The sequence below is a fragment of the Macaca fascicularis genome, chromosome 9, assembly GCF_037993035.2.
Source record: "Macaca fascicularis isolate 582-1 chromosome 9, T2T-MFA8v1.1".
NCBI classification, from domain to species: domain Eukaryota; kingdom Metazoa; phylum Chordata; class Mammalia; order Primates; family Cercopithecidae; genus Macaca; species Macaca fascicularis.
Window position 1 is genome coordinate 113,290,980 of NC_088383.1, and position 19,824 is coordinate 113,310,803.

At 41.5% G+C, this 19,824-nt stretch overlaps 1 long non-coding RNA gene across 2 annotated transcripts; it reads left to right on the top strand.

Annotated features, from left to right (window-relative positions):
- Positions 1 to 969: 969 nt before the first annotated feature.
- Positions 970 to 6,639, top strand: LOC107130890 (uncharacterized). Of its 2 annotated transcripts, XR_012418194.1 has the most exons (4): positions 970 to 1,106; positions 3,003 to 3,083; positions 6,351 to 6,384; positions 6,502 to 6,635. It is a non-coding gene; the product is annotated as an uncharacterized lncRNA (long non-coding RNA). The 2 variants fall into 2 exon arrangements; XR_001493594.4 differs by lacking the exon at positions 6,351 to 6,384 and having other exon boundaries at positions 6,502 to 6,639.
- Positions 6,640 to 19,824: the final 13,185 nt, after the last annotated feature.

A 19,824-nucleotide genomic window follows, 5' to 3' on the forward strand; every position in this document is an offset into this window, starting at 1 on the left:
TCCCTTGAGGCTAGGAATTGAAGACCAGCCTGGACAATAGAGCGACACCTGCCGCGCCCGTGCCCCACCTCTACAAAAAATTTTAAAAAGCAGCCGGGCGTGGCGGTGCACGCCTGTAGTCCCAGCTACTTGGGAGACTGAAGTGGGAGGATCGCTTGAGCCCAGGAGTTCAAGGCTGCGGTGCGCTGGGATGACGCCACAGCAATCCAACCTGGGAGACAGAGCGAGACCTGTCTCTAAATAAATAATAATTTTTTAAAATTAATAAATTTCTAAACAGACTTGCATTTAGAGTGCAGACTGTGCCAAACATTGTTGCAATGTCTTCACATCTCCCATGATCCCCATTTTACAGACAAGTAACGTGAGGAAAAGAGAAGCACATAATTTGTCCATGGCTACAAAGTTGAGTGGGACTTTATTTATTTTATTTATTTATTTATTTATTTATTTTTTTATTTTTTTGAGACGGAGTCTTGCTCTGTCACCCAGGCTGGAGTGCAGTGGCCGGATCTCAGCTCACTGCAAGCTCCTCCTCTCGGGTTCACGCCATTCTCCTGCCTCAGCCTCCCGAGTAGCTGGGACTACAGGCACCCGCCACTTCGCCCGGCTAGTTTTTTGTATTTTTTAGTAGAGACGGGGTTTCACCGTATTAGCCAGGATGGTCTCGATCTCCTGACCTCATGATCCGCCCGTCTCGGCCTCCCAAAGTGCTGGGATTACAGGCTTGAGCCACCGCGCCCGGCCTATTTATTTATTTATTTATTTATTGTTGAGACAGGGTCTCACTCTGTTGCCCAGGCTGGAGGGCAGTGGCTTAATCTTGGTTCACTGCAACCTCCACCTCCTGAATTCAAGCGATTCTCCTGCCTCAGCCTCCCAAGTAGCTGAGATTACAGGCACATGCCACCACACCCAACTAATTTTTTGTATTTTTAGTAGAGATGGGATTTCACCATGTTGACCAGGCTGGTCTCAAATTCTTGACCTCAAGTGATTCGCCCACCTTGGCCTCCCAGAGTGCTGCAATTACAGGCGTGAGCCACCTTGCCCGGCCCTGAGTGGGACTTAAATGCAGGTCTAGCCTAATTTAGAGCTCCAAGCCCGTAAGTACCAATAACACTTTGAAATGTACCCTCTTGCTTCCTCAGGGAAGCAGACAGCTCTGGAAGTAACCTGATTGAATGGTTGGCAGCTTGTCATTCCCTTTTCTCTCCCATACCTTCCCTTAGACTCCCTCCCTTACCCTTCTCCTTCCTTTCCCTCCAGTCCTCTTCCCTTCTCTACCCTTCCCTTCCTTTCTTTATGTCTTTCCTTCCTGTCTTGCTTTCTTCTCTCCATTTCTTTCACAAATATTTACAGAGCATCCCGCATGCATTCATGCATGTGCTAGTCACTTGGAAAAAATAGAAAAACAAATAAAATTTCTTTCTTCTTGGAACTTAGAGACTGGTGGGATCCAGGGAGTTGGGCTAGATATCCACATTGTCTCAGATGGTCTGTATAAGTTGTGAAAGGATTTATGAAAGTGATTTTATACAAGAAATGTTGTACAATTGACAGATTGTTAGGCCTCCTAAATGCTTCATACAATGCCCTATGACTCTTACTGTACAACTTGCCTGCTTAAGTAAGGCTGATCCCTGTGGACATGTGGAGTTAGCCATGCTCTCTAGCTATGCTGGAGAGTCAGCTCTTATCTGCACTTCTGCCTGGCATGTCCTAGGCTAGGCTTCACACCTAGGACACGATTAAAATCTCTTACTTACCAAGGTTTTCACCAAAAATAAAAGTTGCTAAGAGTTGACATTATAACATGTAATTAAAACTACTAAAGAAACAATTTTACATGCAAGGTGTGTAAAGAAAGTAAAATGTGTTTTTGGTGAAAGCTTATAAGAAGTCATGGGAATGTGGATTTTTTTTCTGCCTACATTTAAGTGTTAAAGGATTACTTTAAGTAAAAAAAAAAAAATCTAAAGGTTTAAATAAGTTGTGGAAGGTTTATAAAAATTAATTGTAAGAGATTCTGTGTGTGAACATATTGGCTAAAGTTACAGGGGTTTTATTCAGTTTTTCCATAAGTTAAACATTGGAATAAAAGCACAATAGGTTTTTCTTAGAGAATTGATCTGCTCTTTCTCTCACACACACACACACACACACACACACACACAATTGTAAAGGGTTATACAAGGCTTATAAGACTCTTACCTTATGGTTAAACATTAAAATTGGGTAAATATTTCTATAAGGTTTTATTAAAAATTGGGTTTAACATTAATAGCACATTAATGTAAAGGTAAAATTTGGGTTATTTGGTATAACAGTCATACAGGAAGCATTATCAAATGTGAAATGGTGTTTTGCTTTTTTTGGACTATATTTGCATAAATGTGTTATTGGTATATGTTACAAAGTTATGAGAAATGCTTATAATTCTAATATGACTTAGTGTAGGTTATTAATAATTATAATTGTTATGTCAAATTTTGTGTGCCACAGAAGTAACCAAGTTTCCTTATCAATTGTAGCTTTAATAGTGGCTATCCTAAAACTTTTTATCAACCACAATTGTTTTCTTGTTCTAATCCTCTTTAGAAGGTGGTTTGTAATCAACTATAGAACTCTAGTCGGTGTTCCTAAATGCAAGTTTCTAATAACTTTGGAAATTGTAACATTAGAATAGAGGAAACAACTTTCAGAACCCTCATGAAGAGCTGGAATGTTCATGAATATCAGAGTCAAGGAAACTTTTCTTTTGAGCTATTTACAGCTTTTAGCAATTGAGTATACTTCTGTGAACAAAATTTGGAGTAGATTTGTTTCTCTCTACCTAATTTTTCCAAAATTTGGAAACTATTTGTGAGTATTCTTAATTTATGTCTACATAGTTATTTGCATACATGCAGTAAGGATCTGTTTTCTTTTGTAACAGAACACAATTGGATAATTGGTTATTTTACCAAAGCTTTAACTGGAATGGTGTGCTTTCCTTTAAGGAATCAAACTTGACTTGTAAAGCCAATAAAAACCCCTTGGAGAATTGGCCTCAGATCTTGTCTGCAACAGTCCCTGTAAAGGTAAGTAAAGAATGACCTGTGATAAGTAAAGAATGTCACTTTCTGACAGGTCCAGGAGTCCCAAGTTATCTTGGGACCCCAAGAGGACAGGAATTTACTCAAATCATAGATATTTGAGGGTACAAACACATGGCTGAGCTTGGCTTTACAAAGTCTTATCTAAGATCACTTCTATAGAGCAGAGTTCCATCAAAGCCAATTTAAAAAGAGCCTATGTGAAAAATAATTATTCTTGTTGCACTTTATACAAATAATCAGGCCAAGTATAACAAAGCAAATCAGTCTTACAATGATTTGTCTTTAGCAAAAATGAGAAACTGGAGAGAGTAATATTATGTTTCAAGAACTATGGTATACTTGTTATTAAATTCTAGTCTCATTAGTTGTTTTTAAGTTTATTTCTGCAATTTAGGCTAACCCTGCTTATTCCTGTAAACCAACCAATGATCTCTGACTGCTGCTCAGAAGAAACAAAAGGGATGGGTAATGTAAAACTCTGGATCAGTATTCTAATTCTTGGCACATCACATTCAGCTAATAACCCCATGTCAGCTTAGTTCCAACAGCTGCCCAATTCATGAAAAGCCTTCTAATTTAGCTTACTCGGAATAACTTTACTTATTTTGCTTTACACTTGTGCAATATATTGCTGTTATACTCTTTGTGTAGGAATACAGGACAAGCTTACTAAATGTTTTCTTAAACACGTATTAATCTTCCAGATATCACTTTTTGTCAAAACTCAAGAGTTTTGAATGGACCTTACCATACTGATGCTCTCTGACTGAGCTCCTCTCTACCCTGAATGCAAGAGACCCTCATAGTTAGGCAGGAATATCATCGCCCCCATTCAGCCTGAAGAAGTTACAAAAGATGGATCCTTGTCCCTCTGCAACCCTTAGGATTAAGGGTTCTCTTATAAAAGAGAGGTGGGAAATGTCAGAGGCGTGTGAACAAGAGCAACTCCAGCTTAAATAGGAGCTGGGTAAAATGAAGCTGAAACCTACTGGGCTGCATTTCCAGATGGTTAGGCATTCTAAGTCAAAGGATGAGATAGGAGGTCAGCACAAAATACAGTCATAAAGACCTTGCTGATAAAATAGTTTGCAGCAAAGGAGCCTGCCAAAACTCACCAAAACCAAAATGGCGACGAGAGTGACCTCTGGTTGTCCTCATTGCTACACTCTCACCAGCTCCATGGCAGTTTATACATGCCATGGCAACATCAGGAAGTTACCCTAGATGGTCTAAAAAGGGGAGCCATGAATAATCCACCCCTTGTTTAGCGTATCATCTTTTATTCCTTTACTTTCTTAATAAACTTGCTTTCACTTTGCACTGCAGAGTCGCCCTGAATTCATTCTTGCATGAGATCCAAAAACCCTCTCTTGGGGTCTGGATCAGGACCCCTTTCCTATAACAATATCATTACACAAATAGAATTATAGATTGAAATAAGAAGAAAAGAAACATAATAGTATGAATGCTTATGTTAGGATCCTCACCTAGTGACAAAGATTCTCTGCCTGGCCAAACTTTCGTTGGGCTCCTGAACCTTTTCCTAGGCTTGTCTGTGCCCTTCCTTGTAAAATCCAGTTTTAGCAAAGAACACTGCTAAGTCAGTTTGGCAACACTGCTAAGTCAGTCCATCAGTGTCCTCAATGTCTGATCACCCTCCATATCTGATCAGGTTCCTTATTCTCTACTGTCCCCCAGGTGATGTCTGATTACCTTGGCTTATGTGAACCCAAAATATCTGAGACAGATCTCAATCAATTTAGAAAGTTCATTTTTCTAAGGTTAAGAACATGCCCATGACACAGCCTCAGGAGGTCCTGACATGTGCCCAAGGTGGTCGGGGCACAGCTTGGTTGTATACCAAGGATTTTTAGGGAGACATGAGGCATCCTACACAATATGTATAAGATGTACATAGGTTCAGTCAGGTCATAGGGAGATAAGAGACAAAAGATTACATTCCTTTGAGTCTCTGATTAGCTTTTCACTGAATACAACAATTTACATATGAGAGGAGGGTAGAGGAATAGTCACTTATGCCTAAGTCTGGCTTAGTGAAACAACAGGGCAGAGAAAGCCATCAGATGTACAGTTGTCTCTTGTGACCAGAGGAACGACTTTGAGTTCTGTCCGTCCTTTGTCCACAAGGAATTTCCTTGTGGGAAAATTATTTGATTGGGGGCGGGGGGGGATATGTAGCTTTTTTATATTTGTAGCTATCTTATGCAGGAATAAAATGGGAGGCAGATTTGCCTGACACAGTTCCCAGCTTGGCTTTCCCTTTGGCTTAGTGATTTGAGGGCCCCAAGATTTATTTTCCTTTCCTACCTGTCTTCAGCAAGAAGCCCATTAGGTCAATTTAGCTAGAATCCTCCATCAGCCCTGATGGTTGCTATTAGTAATTTTCCTTCCACTGACCTGCTCCTTGGCTATAAATTCCCACTTGCCCATGCTGTATTTAGAGTTGAGCTCTGTTCTCAAACTTCCATTTTCATGGTTCCTACACCTTTCATGATGGTCCTGAGTAAAGGTGGCCTTACCATGCTTTAGCAAGTATCGTTGAATAATTTGTTCTTTAACATGAGCTGAACGGGCAGTGATAGGGATGGTCTCTGTGTGCATGCACCACTTTCACTGAGGGTCAAACGATGAGGAGGGATTGCTGGATGGGGGTGGGATGGGCTGAGGATAATTTTTATAAAGACACTAAGGCAGGGCCACAGATTGGATGAACTGGGAAGGGCAGTGTGATTGGCGCAGAGGGAGATAAGAAGAAAATACTTAAAATGAGGCTAGTGAAGGAACCAATGGCCAGGTGAAGGACAAGTTGAAAGTTCTGGCCTTTATCTTAAGAGCCATGAAAAGACTACTGGGGCTTAGAGCCCAGGAGTTCAAGACCAGCCTAGGCAACATAGTGAGACCTCATTTCTACTAAAAATACAAAAATTAGCTGGGCATGTTGGCATGTGCATATAGTCCCAGCTATTTGGGAGGCTGAGGCAGGAGGATCACTTGAGCCTTGGGAGGTCGAGGCTGCAGTATGCCATGATCTCACCACTGCACTCCAGCCTAGGTGACAGAGTGAGACCCTATCTCTAAATAAATAAATAAATAAATAAATAAATAAAAGTAGGATGCTTTGGCATGCTGAATACTTTGAATTAAAGAAGATTGGAAGGCCTCAGAAGCAAAGTTTCTCTCTGACCTTTTTCTGTTCTCCTGTCTCCTGCCCCTGTTTCTCCACCAAAGCAAATCATAGACACCAGAATTCCTCTTCCCCAAGGTGGGTCATGGAAACTATTAATATGTATATTATGTATATTATAGAACCCCTCTCCCTCAAAGCAAAGCACAAAAACCTGGAAATATTACTCTAACCTTCCTCTGCCTTTATTTGTAGGAACTGGCCATAAAGAAATTCTCTGGCATGCCTGTCTAATGTGGATCATAAGCATCTTATTCCAGAGGAGTCCTGCTCTATACCCAGCAGGAAGGAATCCTACTCAGAGAGGTCAAGAAGAATGTAAACAGATAGGCTTTGCTGGGTTCCCCTTTCAATCTGTTACCATTATATCATACCCTTTTTGTCCAATCACATTTCTACACAGCTGTCCGTTCTTCATGGAGCCCAAGCATAAAATACTTTTCCCTGGGTCTTTGAGTCTTTATTTCCGAAGCCTCCTGTGTGTTGTAAAACTTTGAGTTAACAATTTTTTCATGCTTTTCTCTTGTTAATCTGTCTTTTGTTATAGGAATGTCAGCTATAACCCTTATGATAGATGAGGAAAGGTATCACATCTTTTCCTTCCCTGTAAGACATTAAGTGGTTTTCAGCAGGGGAGTGACAGGATCAGGTCTATGCTTTTAAAAGATCATTTGGCTGCAGGATTATCAAGTGGCTGGGGTGGGAAAACAGGGAGAATTCAAATAGGCAGATCAGTCGGGAGTCTATTCCATTCTTCTAACAAATGGAGCCAACGCAGGATTTCTCAAATTCAGCACTGTCGATATTCTGGGCTGGATTTGGCGATTGTGGGTAGAGTCCTATGCATTGTAGGGTGTTTGGCAATGTAGCACCTCTGCAGCTGTGACAACCAAAAATGCCTGTGCACATTCTCAAATGTCCCCTGGATGGCACAATCACCCCCAGTTGAAAACCACTGGTAAGTCAGTGTATTAAAAAGTTATTTTAAAAGGTAAAAATCTATAGGATTTGGTGATGGATTGATAAAAAGAGGCAAGGGAGAAAGGAGAGTGAAGGATGTTCCTAGATTTCTAATTACCACAGAGATGGTGGTGTCCTTCACCGAGACAGAGTGAGGAGGAAATGGAGATGTGTTTCTATGCAGAAATGTGAGGGCAGACACACACCGTGCTTTGTTCTTAAAACTCATAAAACTGACTGACAAAATCTCATGTTGCAGGTCCCAGGAAAAAGTAGCAAGGAGGAAAAGTCAAACTTTCTTTTGCCACCCCTGATGACTTTGCTTATTTGTGTTTTGACCAAGCCCTCCCCACCCACCCTCATACTTTTAACCACAACTAAGAAAGAAAGGCCACTATCCTTCTGCAACCTGGCCCGGTGTAGGGGTCAGGGAATCTCCTGAATATCATCTACGGGTATCCCCAGAAACCCAGCTAGAGACCTCCCTTAATTTTAAAGCCAACCCTAGAGCAGAAGAGGCCAGTCTTGCCCTGCTCCCAAAGTAAGTGACTGTCAGAGGATGAAAGGTAGGCAGGGAATATAGACTTCGGGAAAGAGATGCTGGCCTGGAATCAGCAGTGACCCTGGGAAGCTGAACTTACTCTGTGTTACAGCAAAAGAGGAACTGAATGGAATGAAATTGAAAAGGCAGTCTCGTGTGTATCTTACTCTTGAAATCTTGGTGTTATGGTTTAGATGGAAAGGGAAGTCTCTAGCTGGGTTTCTGGGGATACCAGAATGTTCTGATATGCAGGAGATTACGTGACCCCTAGACCGTGCCAGGTTACAGAGGAATGAGTGGCCTTTCTTTCTTAGTCTGGAAGGGGAAATGCGGATCATCGCAGAGAATGGACTCGGAAGGATAAGTTAGGGAAATCGGTTCCAGTTCTCACATTGAAAGATTTGTGGGTATTAGAAACAAAATCTAAGACACACAAGTTTTTCTAATAACCAGTGTGTTCCACCATTTTTCGGAAGGGCCCAACTCCCCCAAACCAGCCCTGCCCCTCCCAATCTTCTCTTCCCTGGCAAATCTCCACCTCGCCACCAACAGCCTAGTCCTGGACAGAATATGCCTAATCCTCAGTGTGAGATTTTATACCTTTCTGGAACTCAGCTTGTCTTAAAGGCTAAAAGAGCAGTGGTTAACTCAAGTTCATTGAGCAAGCCCTAAAACCAAACCGGGCCACAGCCAGTCACAGAACAAAAAAATCCTTATTTCCCACTAAGGGATCATTTCAGTCCTGACTTCTGTAGGGTTCCAGCCAAATTCCAAGATAATCTGCAAGATGGACTTTCACTAAGTTTTTCTCCCATTAATTTTCTATGACCATTTAAACATGTGAAAAGATCATACAGCATACTAGAACTTATTTTATTAAGTCAATGAGTAAGTGGTTTCCTGTTTATCAGCTAATTGTTTGCTTTTTGTGAAATGCATCTTGTTTATGAGAAAAGTCAAAAAAAGAAGTTGGCATTGTTTCTCTGTGTAAAAAGAAATAATGTAAATAATGAATGTTTTTAAAATAAAGGAATAATCTGCTATGATAGAGAGTATCTGGTTATTCTATGGCAATTGACCCCTTTTATAGCAGTGATGACCACAATTTACTAAGCTGCTATTATGTGTTTGGAGCTCCATAGAGTCTGAGTCCTCCCACCAACTATGCTACATAAGAACCTGTGGCTCAGAGAGATGAGTGAGACTCAAAATTACACATTTAGTTAGTGGTAGAGCTGGATTCAATCGTGGGTTCACCTGCCCCTGAAGTCTAAGCATTTCTTTTTCTTTTTTTTGTAGAGATGGAGTCTTGTTATGTTGCCCAGGCTGGTCTTGAACTCCTGGCCTCAAGTGATATTCCCACCCTGGCCATCCGGAGTGCTGGGATTACAAGTGTGAGCCACTGCGTCTGGCCTAAAGTCTATGTCTTCTGCACAGGTTTTCTCTCTGCTCTCCTGCCGCATCCATGCATGTTTATATAATAATAGCTAACTTATATGAAGCCACTTCTCTGTGCCTGGCATTGTACATCCTTATAATACATGTATTATTTAATCCCTGTTGTAGAGACAGGAAAATCGAGTCTCAGAAAGTTAAAATTTTTTGCCCAACATCTCACAAGTTTCAAATGAACTTGAATTCAGGTAGTTAATTGTCTTAAAAGCACTCTTCTTTCCAGCAGACTTGTAAATTTCAAAGTAAATTGGACATTTAGTTTAAACTTTGCATTTTTCTGGAAAAAGAGAGGAAAAATAGGAAATCCTTCATAATTTCCAAAAGTTTTAGAATAAATAATATGGGAAGAGGCTACATTGTTATGGAGATCCTGGGCCAGTTAGTGAAAATGGCTGAATGTTATTATTTAGTGCATTTAATCTACAAATTCAGACTTCATTTTCAAGCTTCAAATATTTTGGAGGTATCTGTGGAGTATAGTTTTATGACTAAATTTTGTGTCCCAAGATGCTTCCTTTACTCTTGATACTGAAATAACTACACTAGATTAAATACAGAAAGGGTTTGTAAGTCAACATTTAAGAAAATAACACACTGAACATGTGGTTTTAAATAATGTTTTAAAGAAGAATGAGAAGGTTATTTTGCAAGACAGAGGGGATTGTCACAACATGCCCACCTGGAATTCTAAGGCAAGAATATAAATGGAGACTCATAAATCATTTGTTCAATTATTTTCAAATTAGTTCTTAAAAATTTAAAGTCAAACACAAATTATAAGATTGAAAAGTAAAACTTCAAATCAAAATTGTTTAAAGCAAATATTTTTAATTTTAATGAAATTTTATTAAATATTTTTATATAAAAAATTTGCAATTCTAATATTTATTATTCATGTAGCTGTCAAAGAATTGGTATCAAGCTTCATACATGTTATATCTAGACCTACATACATACAGAAACATAGGACTAATACATTTTTTTCTATATTGCAAAACATTCTTCAGCATCCATGTACAGCTATTGCCAATACCACGCTAACCCATGACAACCCCTGGAACCAAACAGAGTTGGAATCAAAGAGAAGCAAGAAAATAGTCACTTGATTGTACTGGGAAACAATACTTAATTATTCACAAAGCAATACTGAATGAATGAATACATTCATGCTCTCTGAAAAAAGGACAAATTCCTTAATATATTTTTCTGAGATGGAGTCTCGCTCTGTCGCCCTGGCTGGAGTGCAGTGGCACGATTTTAGCTCACTGCAACCTCTGTCTCCCAGGTTCACCCAATTTTCCTGCCTCAGCCTCCCAAGTAGCTGGGATGATAGGCACATGCCACCACGCCTGGCCAATTTTTTGTATTTTTAGTAGAGACGGGATTTCGCCAGTTGGCCAGGCTGGTCTGTGACTCCTGACCTCAGGTGATCTGCCGACCTTGGCCTCTCAAAGTGCTGGGATTACAGGCATGAGCCACAGCACCCGGCCAATATCTTTTATCTTATCCAAGCATTCCCACCAGTCAGATCCTCCCCACACTCCTTAAGTAGTTTCCAACTCTTGATGTTGGAAGAGGCACAACACACAAACCTCACAGTGTCCAAACACAGTAGCCTTTTGTTTCGAGGACATGGGGCAAATGTGAAGTCACGTGGCAGAACTTTAGAGTCACCGTCATGCTGGGGGAGTGTTGAGAGGTGGACCTCACGTGACAGTGGTGTGGGCCCTCTAAAGGGTGGGGCCCATGGCAGGGGCACACCTTGTGGGGTCTATGGGTGGCACTATTTTTACTGGTGGAAGGTGTTTGAGTTACAGGGGGCAAAGCAGAATGGGTATGCAGCTCAACTCTTGCCTCCTCAGAAGAAATAATTCGATTGAGGGAAATAAAGCAGAAAAAGAGACTGAGGCAAGTTTCAGAGCAGAAGTGGAAGTTTATTTTAAAAGGCTTTAGAACAGGAAAGATAGGAAAGTACACTTGGAAGAGACCCAAGCATGCGACTTGAAGAATAAGCACAATATTAACCTTGATCCTAGGACTTTATAGGCTAGCCCCTTTCCCATAATTCTTCCCTTACGGGGGGCTGCCCACGTGCACAATGCCTCTTCTTTACCTTTGGGAACTGAGCACATGCAGTGTGTTCAGGAAGTTGTACCCATGACCATCTGAGGCTCTCTGCCCTTTTCTGGGGGAGTGCCCCTAGAAGGTCATACTCTACCACTTTGTCTCTTCTTTTTTTTTTTTTGAGACGGAGTTTTGCTCTTGTTGCCCAGGCTGGAGTGCAATGGCACAATCTTGGCCCACTGCAACCTCCACCTCCTGGGTTCAAGAGATTCTTCTCCTGCCTCAGCCTCCCGAGTAGCTGGGATTACAGACATGTGCCACCATGCCCGGCTAATTTTGTATTTTTAGTAGACCTGGGGTTCTCCATGTTGGTCAGGCTGGTCTCGAACTCCCGACCTCAGGTGATCTGCCCTCCTCGGCCTCCCAAAGTGCTGGGATTACAGGCGTGAACTACTTCACCCGGCCCATTTTCTCTGTTAATGTGTATGCCCAGAAATTTCCTTCTCTCTGGTGCCTGCATTCAATTAACACTTTAGTGCAATAATTGTGGACCATCAGAAAATGGCCTCTCCCTGGCTCCAGCTGCCAATTTATCACTTTTAGAGAGGCAATATGATAATTGCCGAACCATCACCTGACATTCCTAGTGGGTGGGGGAGAGCTCTCTCCTTCCCTGCTCATGCCTAACTACCTGTAACACTATGGTACATGCTTGAGAAACTAGCACTTAGTGAAAGATAAAATAACACAGGAGGAGGAGGAAGACTTTGGAGGAGATGACAAAAGGGGAAAACAGTGGAATTTATAAGAATGACAAAATACATTGCAGAGTAATAAAAAGTAAGGAATCTACTGCCTGGAAGTACTTGGTTTGTGATGGACATGGGACTTCTGATATGTGCTGCAGTCTTGGATGCCAGGTTATTACCAGTTTTGCAGAACACTGACATCTATGGACTCGAACATGGACTCCATGTAAAGAACTACAAGGATGATTAATAAACACAAACACAAATCAATGTGCACTGTTGCCTAAATATCACCTAAAATAGCATGTTAGGAAAGCACCAAGTACCAAGTGTGTGATGACATGGTCTGAAGAAGTGTCTGAAGACCATCATTCCACATTCCACATTCAATAACATCATGAAGACTTAAGATCCTCTTCAAAAGCTTCAAAGCTCATCTTTACTAATTTCTCACAAAAGCAAACCTCCTTCCAAAGTATAAACTTAAAACCACTAATGTATCAATATATTATATTTTATATCATCTCATTGGACTTCCCTTCAATTTCCTTGGCCTTCAGGGTTTTTCATATTGTTTGTGTTCCCTTAGACTAGAGACAAAGAAACAACACTTTCCAAAAAAATACATGTTCTGTGGCCTTTTTCACTGGTAAAACCCCGGTGTAACAATAAAATTGCCTTTGCAAAGATTATGACAGTGAAAGAAATCCAGCATGGCTGACTCCATCTTGCTTCTAGCCTCACAGGCCAGCTGTCCTCACTCATTCCTGGGTGTAGGTCAAGCTAACCATGGGAAGAATTTAGTTTATAGTTTAACTTTGAAGCAAGGATGGTAATAGTCTCTCCCTAAAACTGACCCCCTCCTTGTTTGGGGACTGAAAACACCTTTGTAAGACTAATGAAAAGCCACAAGATTAGGATTGTGGGAGGGGCCTGAATTCTGCTAAAATGTAGGCATTGGTAACCAATGAAAACCAACCATTGTTTTCTATAATCCCTGACTACTAAAATGTAGGTATAGTTAAGCAGTAACCAGCAGTTACTATTTCCTAGCTTGCTGTTCTGTAATTTCTTGCTGTTCAGGAGTCACGAAGTCAGAGGTCATAAGATTTGTCATTGCTTCTACAGATGACATCACTATTGTCAAAACCTAAGACTGGTTTTTGAAATACTTTTCAGACTTCTGCATTCTGGTAACTGACTAACTCCACCCAGACCCATGATTCGTATCAAGGAACCGACTCAACCAGTGTTCCCCACCCAGAATTGATTCAGCACTTGAAGACAGTTTGGACACTCCTATGATTCCATCCCCAACCAATCAGCAGCACCCATTCTCTTAGCCCTCTACCCACCAAATTATCCTCAGAAGCCCTAGCTTCTGAGCTCTTATAGAGGCAGATTTGAGAATTAGCTCCTGTCCTACCACTTACCTGGCCCTGTGATAATTAAACTCCTTCTCTACTGCAATACCACTGTCTCAGTGAATGGCTTTATCTGTGCAGCAGGCAAGATGAACCCACTAGGTGATTACAATAAGTTTAGAAGTAGGCGTTTTGTTGCATTCTATGACAAAAATTTGAGTCAACATAAGAAAGTGAGGATGAAGTGGCGAAAATATTTGAGTTCAGATTAAACTCTCAGAGGCTATGTGGCATGGAGAAAAAAGCCCTTGACCTTAAAGTTCTCACTCATAGGTGGGAATTGAACAATGAGAACACTTGGACACAGGGTAGGGAACATCACACATCCCTTTGATTTAGGCATATGGGTGAAGTCTAACTACCAGTCCTCTCCGGGATAGTGACCTATTCTTTGTTCCCCCAAAGGAGCCTTATGATGGGACAAGGGATTAATCCTTGGGCACACCTCACAGGCTTTGACTACCTGTTGGATGGTCTGTAGGAGATTTGGCCCTGTAATAGGGATTTGGCCATTTGATGAGTGTTTTCAATACCCATATGAAAAGTTTGGTGGAGGGTATAAATACCTTTCCTTCTTCTGTCATTAACCACCCTGAGGGGAGAAAACTGTGCTCCAGTGAAAGTCCCCATTCTGTTTCAGTAGGGGAATATTAGGGCTTAATCTCTTGGAGGGAGTTGCTCCATACCAAGGGTCCTTCCGTAGGTATTTCTAATGGGAGGTTCCACCTGGCAGCAATTTTGGCCTCAGCATCTGCCTGATGGTTTTATTCTGCCTTTTCTTCTTCACCTTTCTGATGGCTTTGGCAATGTAAGACGCCATCTCCTTGGGTTTTTGCACTGTGTGCAATAACTCCATCATTTCCTTGTGGTATTTAATGGGGGTTCATTCCCCCAGAGGTTATGAACTCCCTTTCTTTCCATATTATAGCATGGACATGTAGGATTAGATAAGCATACTTGCTATCTGTATAAAGATTTACTCTTTTTCCTTTTTCCAGTTCTAAGGCTTGGGTAAGTGCCACTAGTTCTGCTAACTGGTCACTGGTCCCCGGGGGAAGAGGCTTACTTTCAAGTACAGTTACATCAGTAACTATGGCATAACTTGCCCTTCATATCCCATTCTCCACAAATGAACTTCCATTGGTATATAGATTAAGGTCAGGATTAGCTAAGGGGATTTCTAAGAGATCATCTTGGGCAGTGTAAGTCTAGACTATAATTTGTTGGCAGTCCTGCTCGATTGGTTCCCCATCCTCCGGAAGAAAAGTGGCAGAGTTGAGGGCTGCACATGTATGTATTTGAAGCATCGGTCCCTCAAGGAGTAGCACTGGGTATCTAGGTAGGTGGTTTTCTGATAGCCTACTTAGGATGTAGCCTACTAGGATGCAATAAACTTCCTTTGGCACCTAGTATGCCATTTACATCATGAGTAGTCCTGGCAGTGAGATCCTTTCCTTGTATTATTTTGAGAGCCTCTGACACTAAGACGGCCACCGCCACAACTACCCATAAACAGTGAGGCCAGCCTTTTGCTACTACATCAGTTTCCTTACTTAGGTATGCCACTGGTTGTGGGGATGTCCCGTGAGTCTGAGTAAGGACTCCAAGAGCTATCCCTACTCTCTCTGTGACATATAAAGAGAAGTTTTGTCCTGTGGGAAGGCTTAAAGCTGGAGCTTGTACTAGGGCCAGCTTTAAGGTTTTGAAAGCTGTTTCTGCCTCTGGTTCCCATTCTACTAGATGAGTATTTGCCCTCTGGGTCTCCTTGTTTAGAGTATAGAGGGGCCTGGCTATCTCGCTGTATCTGGAGATCCATAGTCAGCAAAAGCCAGTGATTCCAAGGAATCCCCATGCTGTTTTAATGTCTTAGGGCGAGGATAAGCCAATATAGGCTTTCTACCATTTCTAGGTCCTGTGACAGCCGTTTTGCTATTACTCGCCTTTGGGACCTGTATTTTTAACCTCCTTGTCAAATTTTTTTCCTCTAGAATCGAGGCCATGAAGCTACAGATGGTTTCACAAATGGAACCCCAAAAGAGCTCAACTACCAAGGACCCCTGGACTGACCTGCTGGCCGTTTCACTGGCTTAAAGAGTTCCCCTCTGGAGGTCACTACAACTGCAGGGCCCCTTCTTCGCCCCTATCCAGCAGGAAGTAGCTAGAGCAGTCATCGCCCAATTCCCAACAGCAGTTGGGGTGTCTTGCTTAGAGGGGGGATTGAGAGGTGAAGCTGGCTGGGCTTCTGGGTCAGGTGGGGACTTGGAGAACTTTTCTGTCTAGCTAAATGATTGTACACACACCAATCAGTGCTCTGTGTCTAGCTAAAGGTTTGTAAACACACCAGTCAGCACTCTGTAAAAACGCACCAATCAGTGCTCTGTGTCTAGCTACAAGTTTGTAAAGGGACCAATCAGCACTCTGTAAAAACGGACCAATCAGCACTCTAAAATGGACCAATCAGCTCTGTAAAATGCACCAATCAGCAGGTCGTGGGTGGGGCCAAATAAGGGAATAAAAGCTGGCCACCCCAGCCAGCAGAGGCAACCCCCTCTGGTACCCTTCCACTCTCTGGAATCTTTGTTCTTTCACTCTTCACAATAAATCTTGCTGCTGCTCACTCTTTGGGTCTGCACTATCTTTATGAGCTGTAACACTCACTGCGGGGGTCTGCGGCTTCATTCCTGAAGTCACTGAGACCACAAACCCACCAGGAGGAACAAACAACTCCGGCTGCGCCAGCTTTAAGAGCTGTAACACTCACTACGAAGGTCTGTGGCTTCACTCCTGAAGTCAGTGAGACCACAAACTCACTGGAAGGAAGAAACTCCAGACACATCTGAGCATCTGAAAGAACAAACTCCGGACACACCATCTTTAAGAACTGTAATACTCACTGACCGCGAGGGTCTGCAGCTTCATCTTGAAGTCAGCAAGACCAAGAACCCACCAGAAGGAATAAATTCCAGACACAAGACCAGAGTTGACAACCCATCTCCACCATACAAAAGTGTATTGATTTGGAGAAAATCACTTAACCTCTGCCCCCCAGTTTCCCTATCCCTGAGATGGTAATGTTAACAGTACTTACATCTTAGGATTGTTGTGAGGATTAAAGACTTTTGGGGTAGAACATTTAGGAGATACTTGGCAAGATGTGTACATTCAACAGATGAGATTATCTCCTGTATGCTGCTTTACAACATTTTGATTTAACAGTATATCTCTGGCATGTTTCTGCATCAGTATATATGAATCTACTTTATCCCTTTTAACAGTAGGGTTTCCCCCCGTTCTTTAAAAAAAGTTTCTTAAATCTTAATTTTTCCCAATATAGCATATATTAATAGTAAAAACTCAAAGTGTATAGAAAGCTTTTCAAATGACAACAGTCACCACCTCATTTCTTCCCACCTGATCCTTTCACATCTCAATGCCATTCTCTAGAGCCACCTTCCAGCTGAAGAAACAGAAGAGAACCAATACCCTGGAAGCACTCCCCTACATCGTGCACCCACCCTTTTCTACTCCCTTCCTTTCCTCTGTATGTAACTACCGTCCTGAATTCTGTGATTATTGTTCCCTGCTTTTCAATTCTACCATGTATGCATGAGCCATAACTAATGTGCTGTTTCACTTTGCATGTTTATAAACTTAACACATGTAGAGTCATACCATATATATTATCATGACTTGCTTTTCTGGCTTAATATCATGTTTTTGAGAGGGATTTAAGTTGATAACTATAGCTGTACACTATTTGTATTCATTGTTGGGTAGATGTTCATTATATGAATATGACACAATTTATTTATCCATTCTTCTCTCAATGGGCTTTTAATATCCCCTCAATCTTTTTTCTATTCAAGCTTCTTTCTTTCTTTTTTTTTTTTTTTTTGGAGACAGCGTCTCACTCACTCTGTTGCCCAAGCTGGAATGCAGTGGCATGAACTCTTGATCTTGAGCCAGCAGAATCCTCTCAGATTCGTCTCTTAGGTTGATTATTAAGAACTGTAGTTGTAAAAATGCACGTATTGTTTCCTTTTAACTGTGGCTATGAGCAGTGTGTCAACGTAAAAGGAAGAGGGTGAAGCAAAATTAATGCAGAGAGGTAATTTGAGCCAAGGTTGATGGTTGCAACCCAGGAGTATAGGTTCAAGTTGCTCTGAATAGACACTCTCATTAGCAGCAGTTACAAGTGGATTTCTAAAGGAAAAAAAAGGGGCTTCAGAGAGTGGGCTGACACATAGTTGTCTGTCAGGAATTCTCATTGCTTTACAAAAACAACATTGATTAGCAGCTGGCTACACATTGTTAAGCTATAGGCTGTGGGCTATAGTGTTTGCTGTGGCATTATTAGGTTAATTTATAGCTACTTGGGGCTATAACAAGCAGTTTCAAGAGGTGAATACACAGCTCAAAGCGGGGAGTGGGGCATGATTGCTGTCTCATTTTAATGTCTCTTTGGGCCTAATAATTTGAAATGGCTCACATTCCTCAGATGAAAGTTCTTTTCTTTCCTCAAGTGTATATTCAGATGTTTACACAACCACAAAGGACTTGGAGAGGATCTATTGTAATGCACACCAGTAACATAGTACAGTAGTTCACTGGGAGAGTATATTTTCAATTTCTTTCTTTGAGGAATTAACCTTTTACTTTATCTATTGATGAGGTGGATCTTTCAAATCATTACAACAAAACACTACATTATTCATACTAAATTACGGGACAGGTCATTCCAAGTAAAACTTTTAAAGTAATACCTTGATGTGAAATTTTTTTGTTTGGCCATTCAGAGGTTTTGCCTTGCCAAGTTTAAATTTACAAGGTTATTTGCATGAAGTCATTAATGTGCTAAAAAGTCAATTTCCTTAAAAAGAGTTAAGCAGTGCCCACATTTTAGCAAAAACACGGTCAATTTTTAAAACTTTATATCCATTTCTTGCCTATTTACTAAATTAAATAAAAATATGTAGTGATCACATTTATTTAACATATTCTATGCCAAGTGCTGCTCTAAGTGCTTTCTGTATAGTAACTAATTTAATCCTGCCACAAACTCTATGTCAGAGACGTTTGAACCAGAGCGACTCCATCTTGAGTGAGGGCTAGGAAGATGAGGCTGGGACTTGCTGAGCCGCATTCCCAGAAAGGTATTCCTAGCCTCTAGATGTTTATGGTTAAGGGAACAGATTGATAATGTTTACTAAACTAAGATCCAGACTTGGGAGTGTCCAGATATCCTGATATCTTGAGAACAAGAGCATTCCTAATTTTGCTTTAAAGATAATAATATTGATTCTTGCAAAACATAGTAATTACGAAAATTAATCCTTTATCACAAACCCTTGTAGCAGAGCACATCTCCCCATGATCTTTTTTTCATCCTATGTATACAGGCGTTGTACCTGGGGTGGGCACCTTCATTCTCTTACTTTCGGGAACCCCCTACTCCGCCTATGGAGTAGCTGTTTTCACCACTTTATTTTCTTAATAAATGTTTTTGTTTTGCACGGTGGACTCGCTCTGAATTCTTTCTTACGTGAGATCCAAGAACCCTCTCTCGGGTCTGGATCAGGACCCCTTTCCCGTAACATCTATACAGGAGGCATAACATGTTTTCCACCTTATTTTACAGGTGAGGGAACTGAAACACACTGAGGTTAGTGACTTGCCCATGTTCACAGTTAATAAGTGGTTGTTACGGGTTGAATTGTGCTCCCCCCAGTTTCATACATTGATGTCCTAATCCCCAGTACCCCAGTATGTGACCTTATTTGGAAACAGATGTAACTAAATTAAAATGAGATCACAATGGAGTGTGAATGAAGATGAAGGCACGGATGGGGTGGGCGGTGCTTCTGCACTCCAAGGGACATCAAAGATTCCCTCAAACCACCAGAAGCTGGGAGAGAGGCACGGAACAGACTCCCTCACAGACTCCCTCCTCAGAAGGCAGCAACCCTGCTGACACCTTTGTCTTGGACTTGTAGCCTCTAGAGCTGTGAGGCAACACACTTCTGTTGTTTAAGCCACTCTGCAGTACTTTGTTACCCTAGTCCTAGCCACTGAATACAGGGGTGGAGCCAGGATCAAAACAGGCGGGCTGCTCCAAGACTTGGTGCTGTTCACCTCATTCTCTGCTCCTCCCGTAATAGGGCTAATCAAAATAAAGATAGACACCTACCCTCATCCCACCCCAATAAATGGCACAGGAGTTACCAGCTTTCGAATCTAGGCAAACAGGGAAATCACTGAATAGTCTTTTTCCTCATCTGTATGATGGCCCTGGAACCCCTCTTTCCTGACCCTTAAGTTAAAAGAG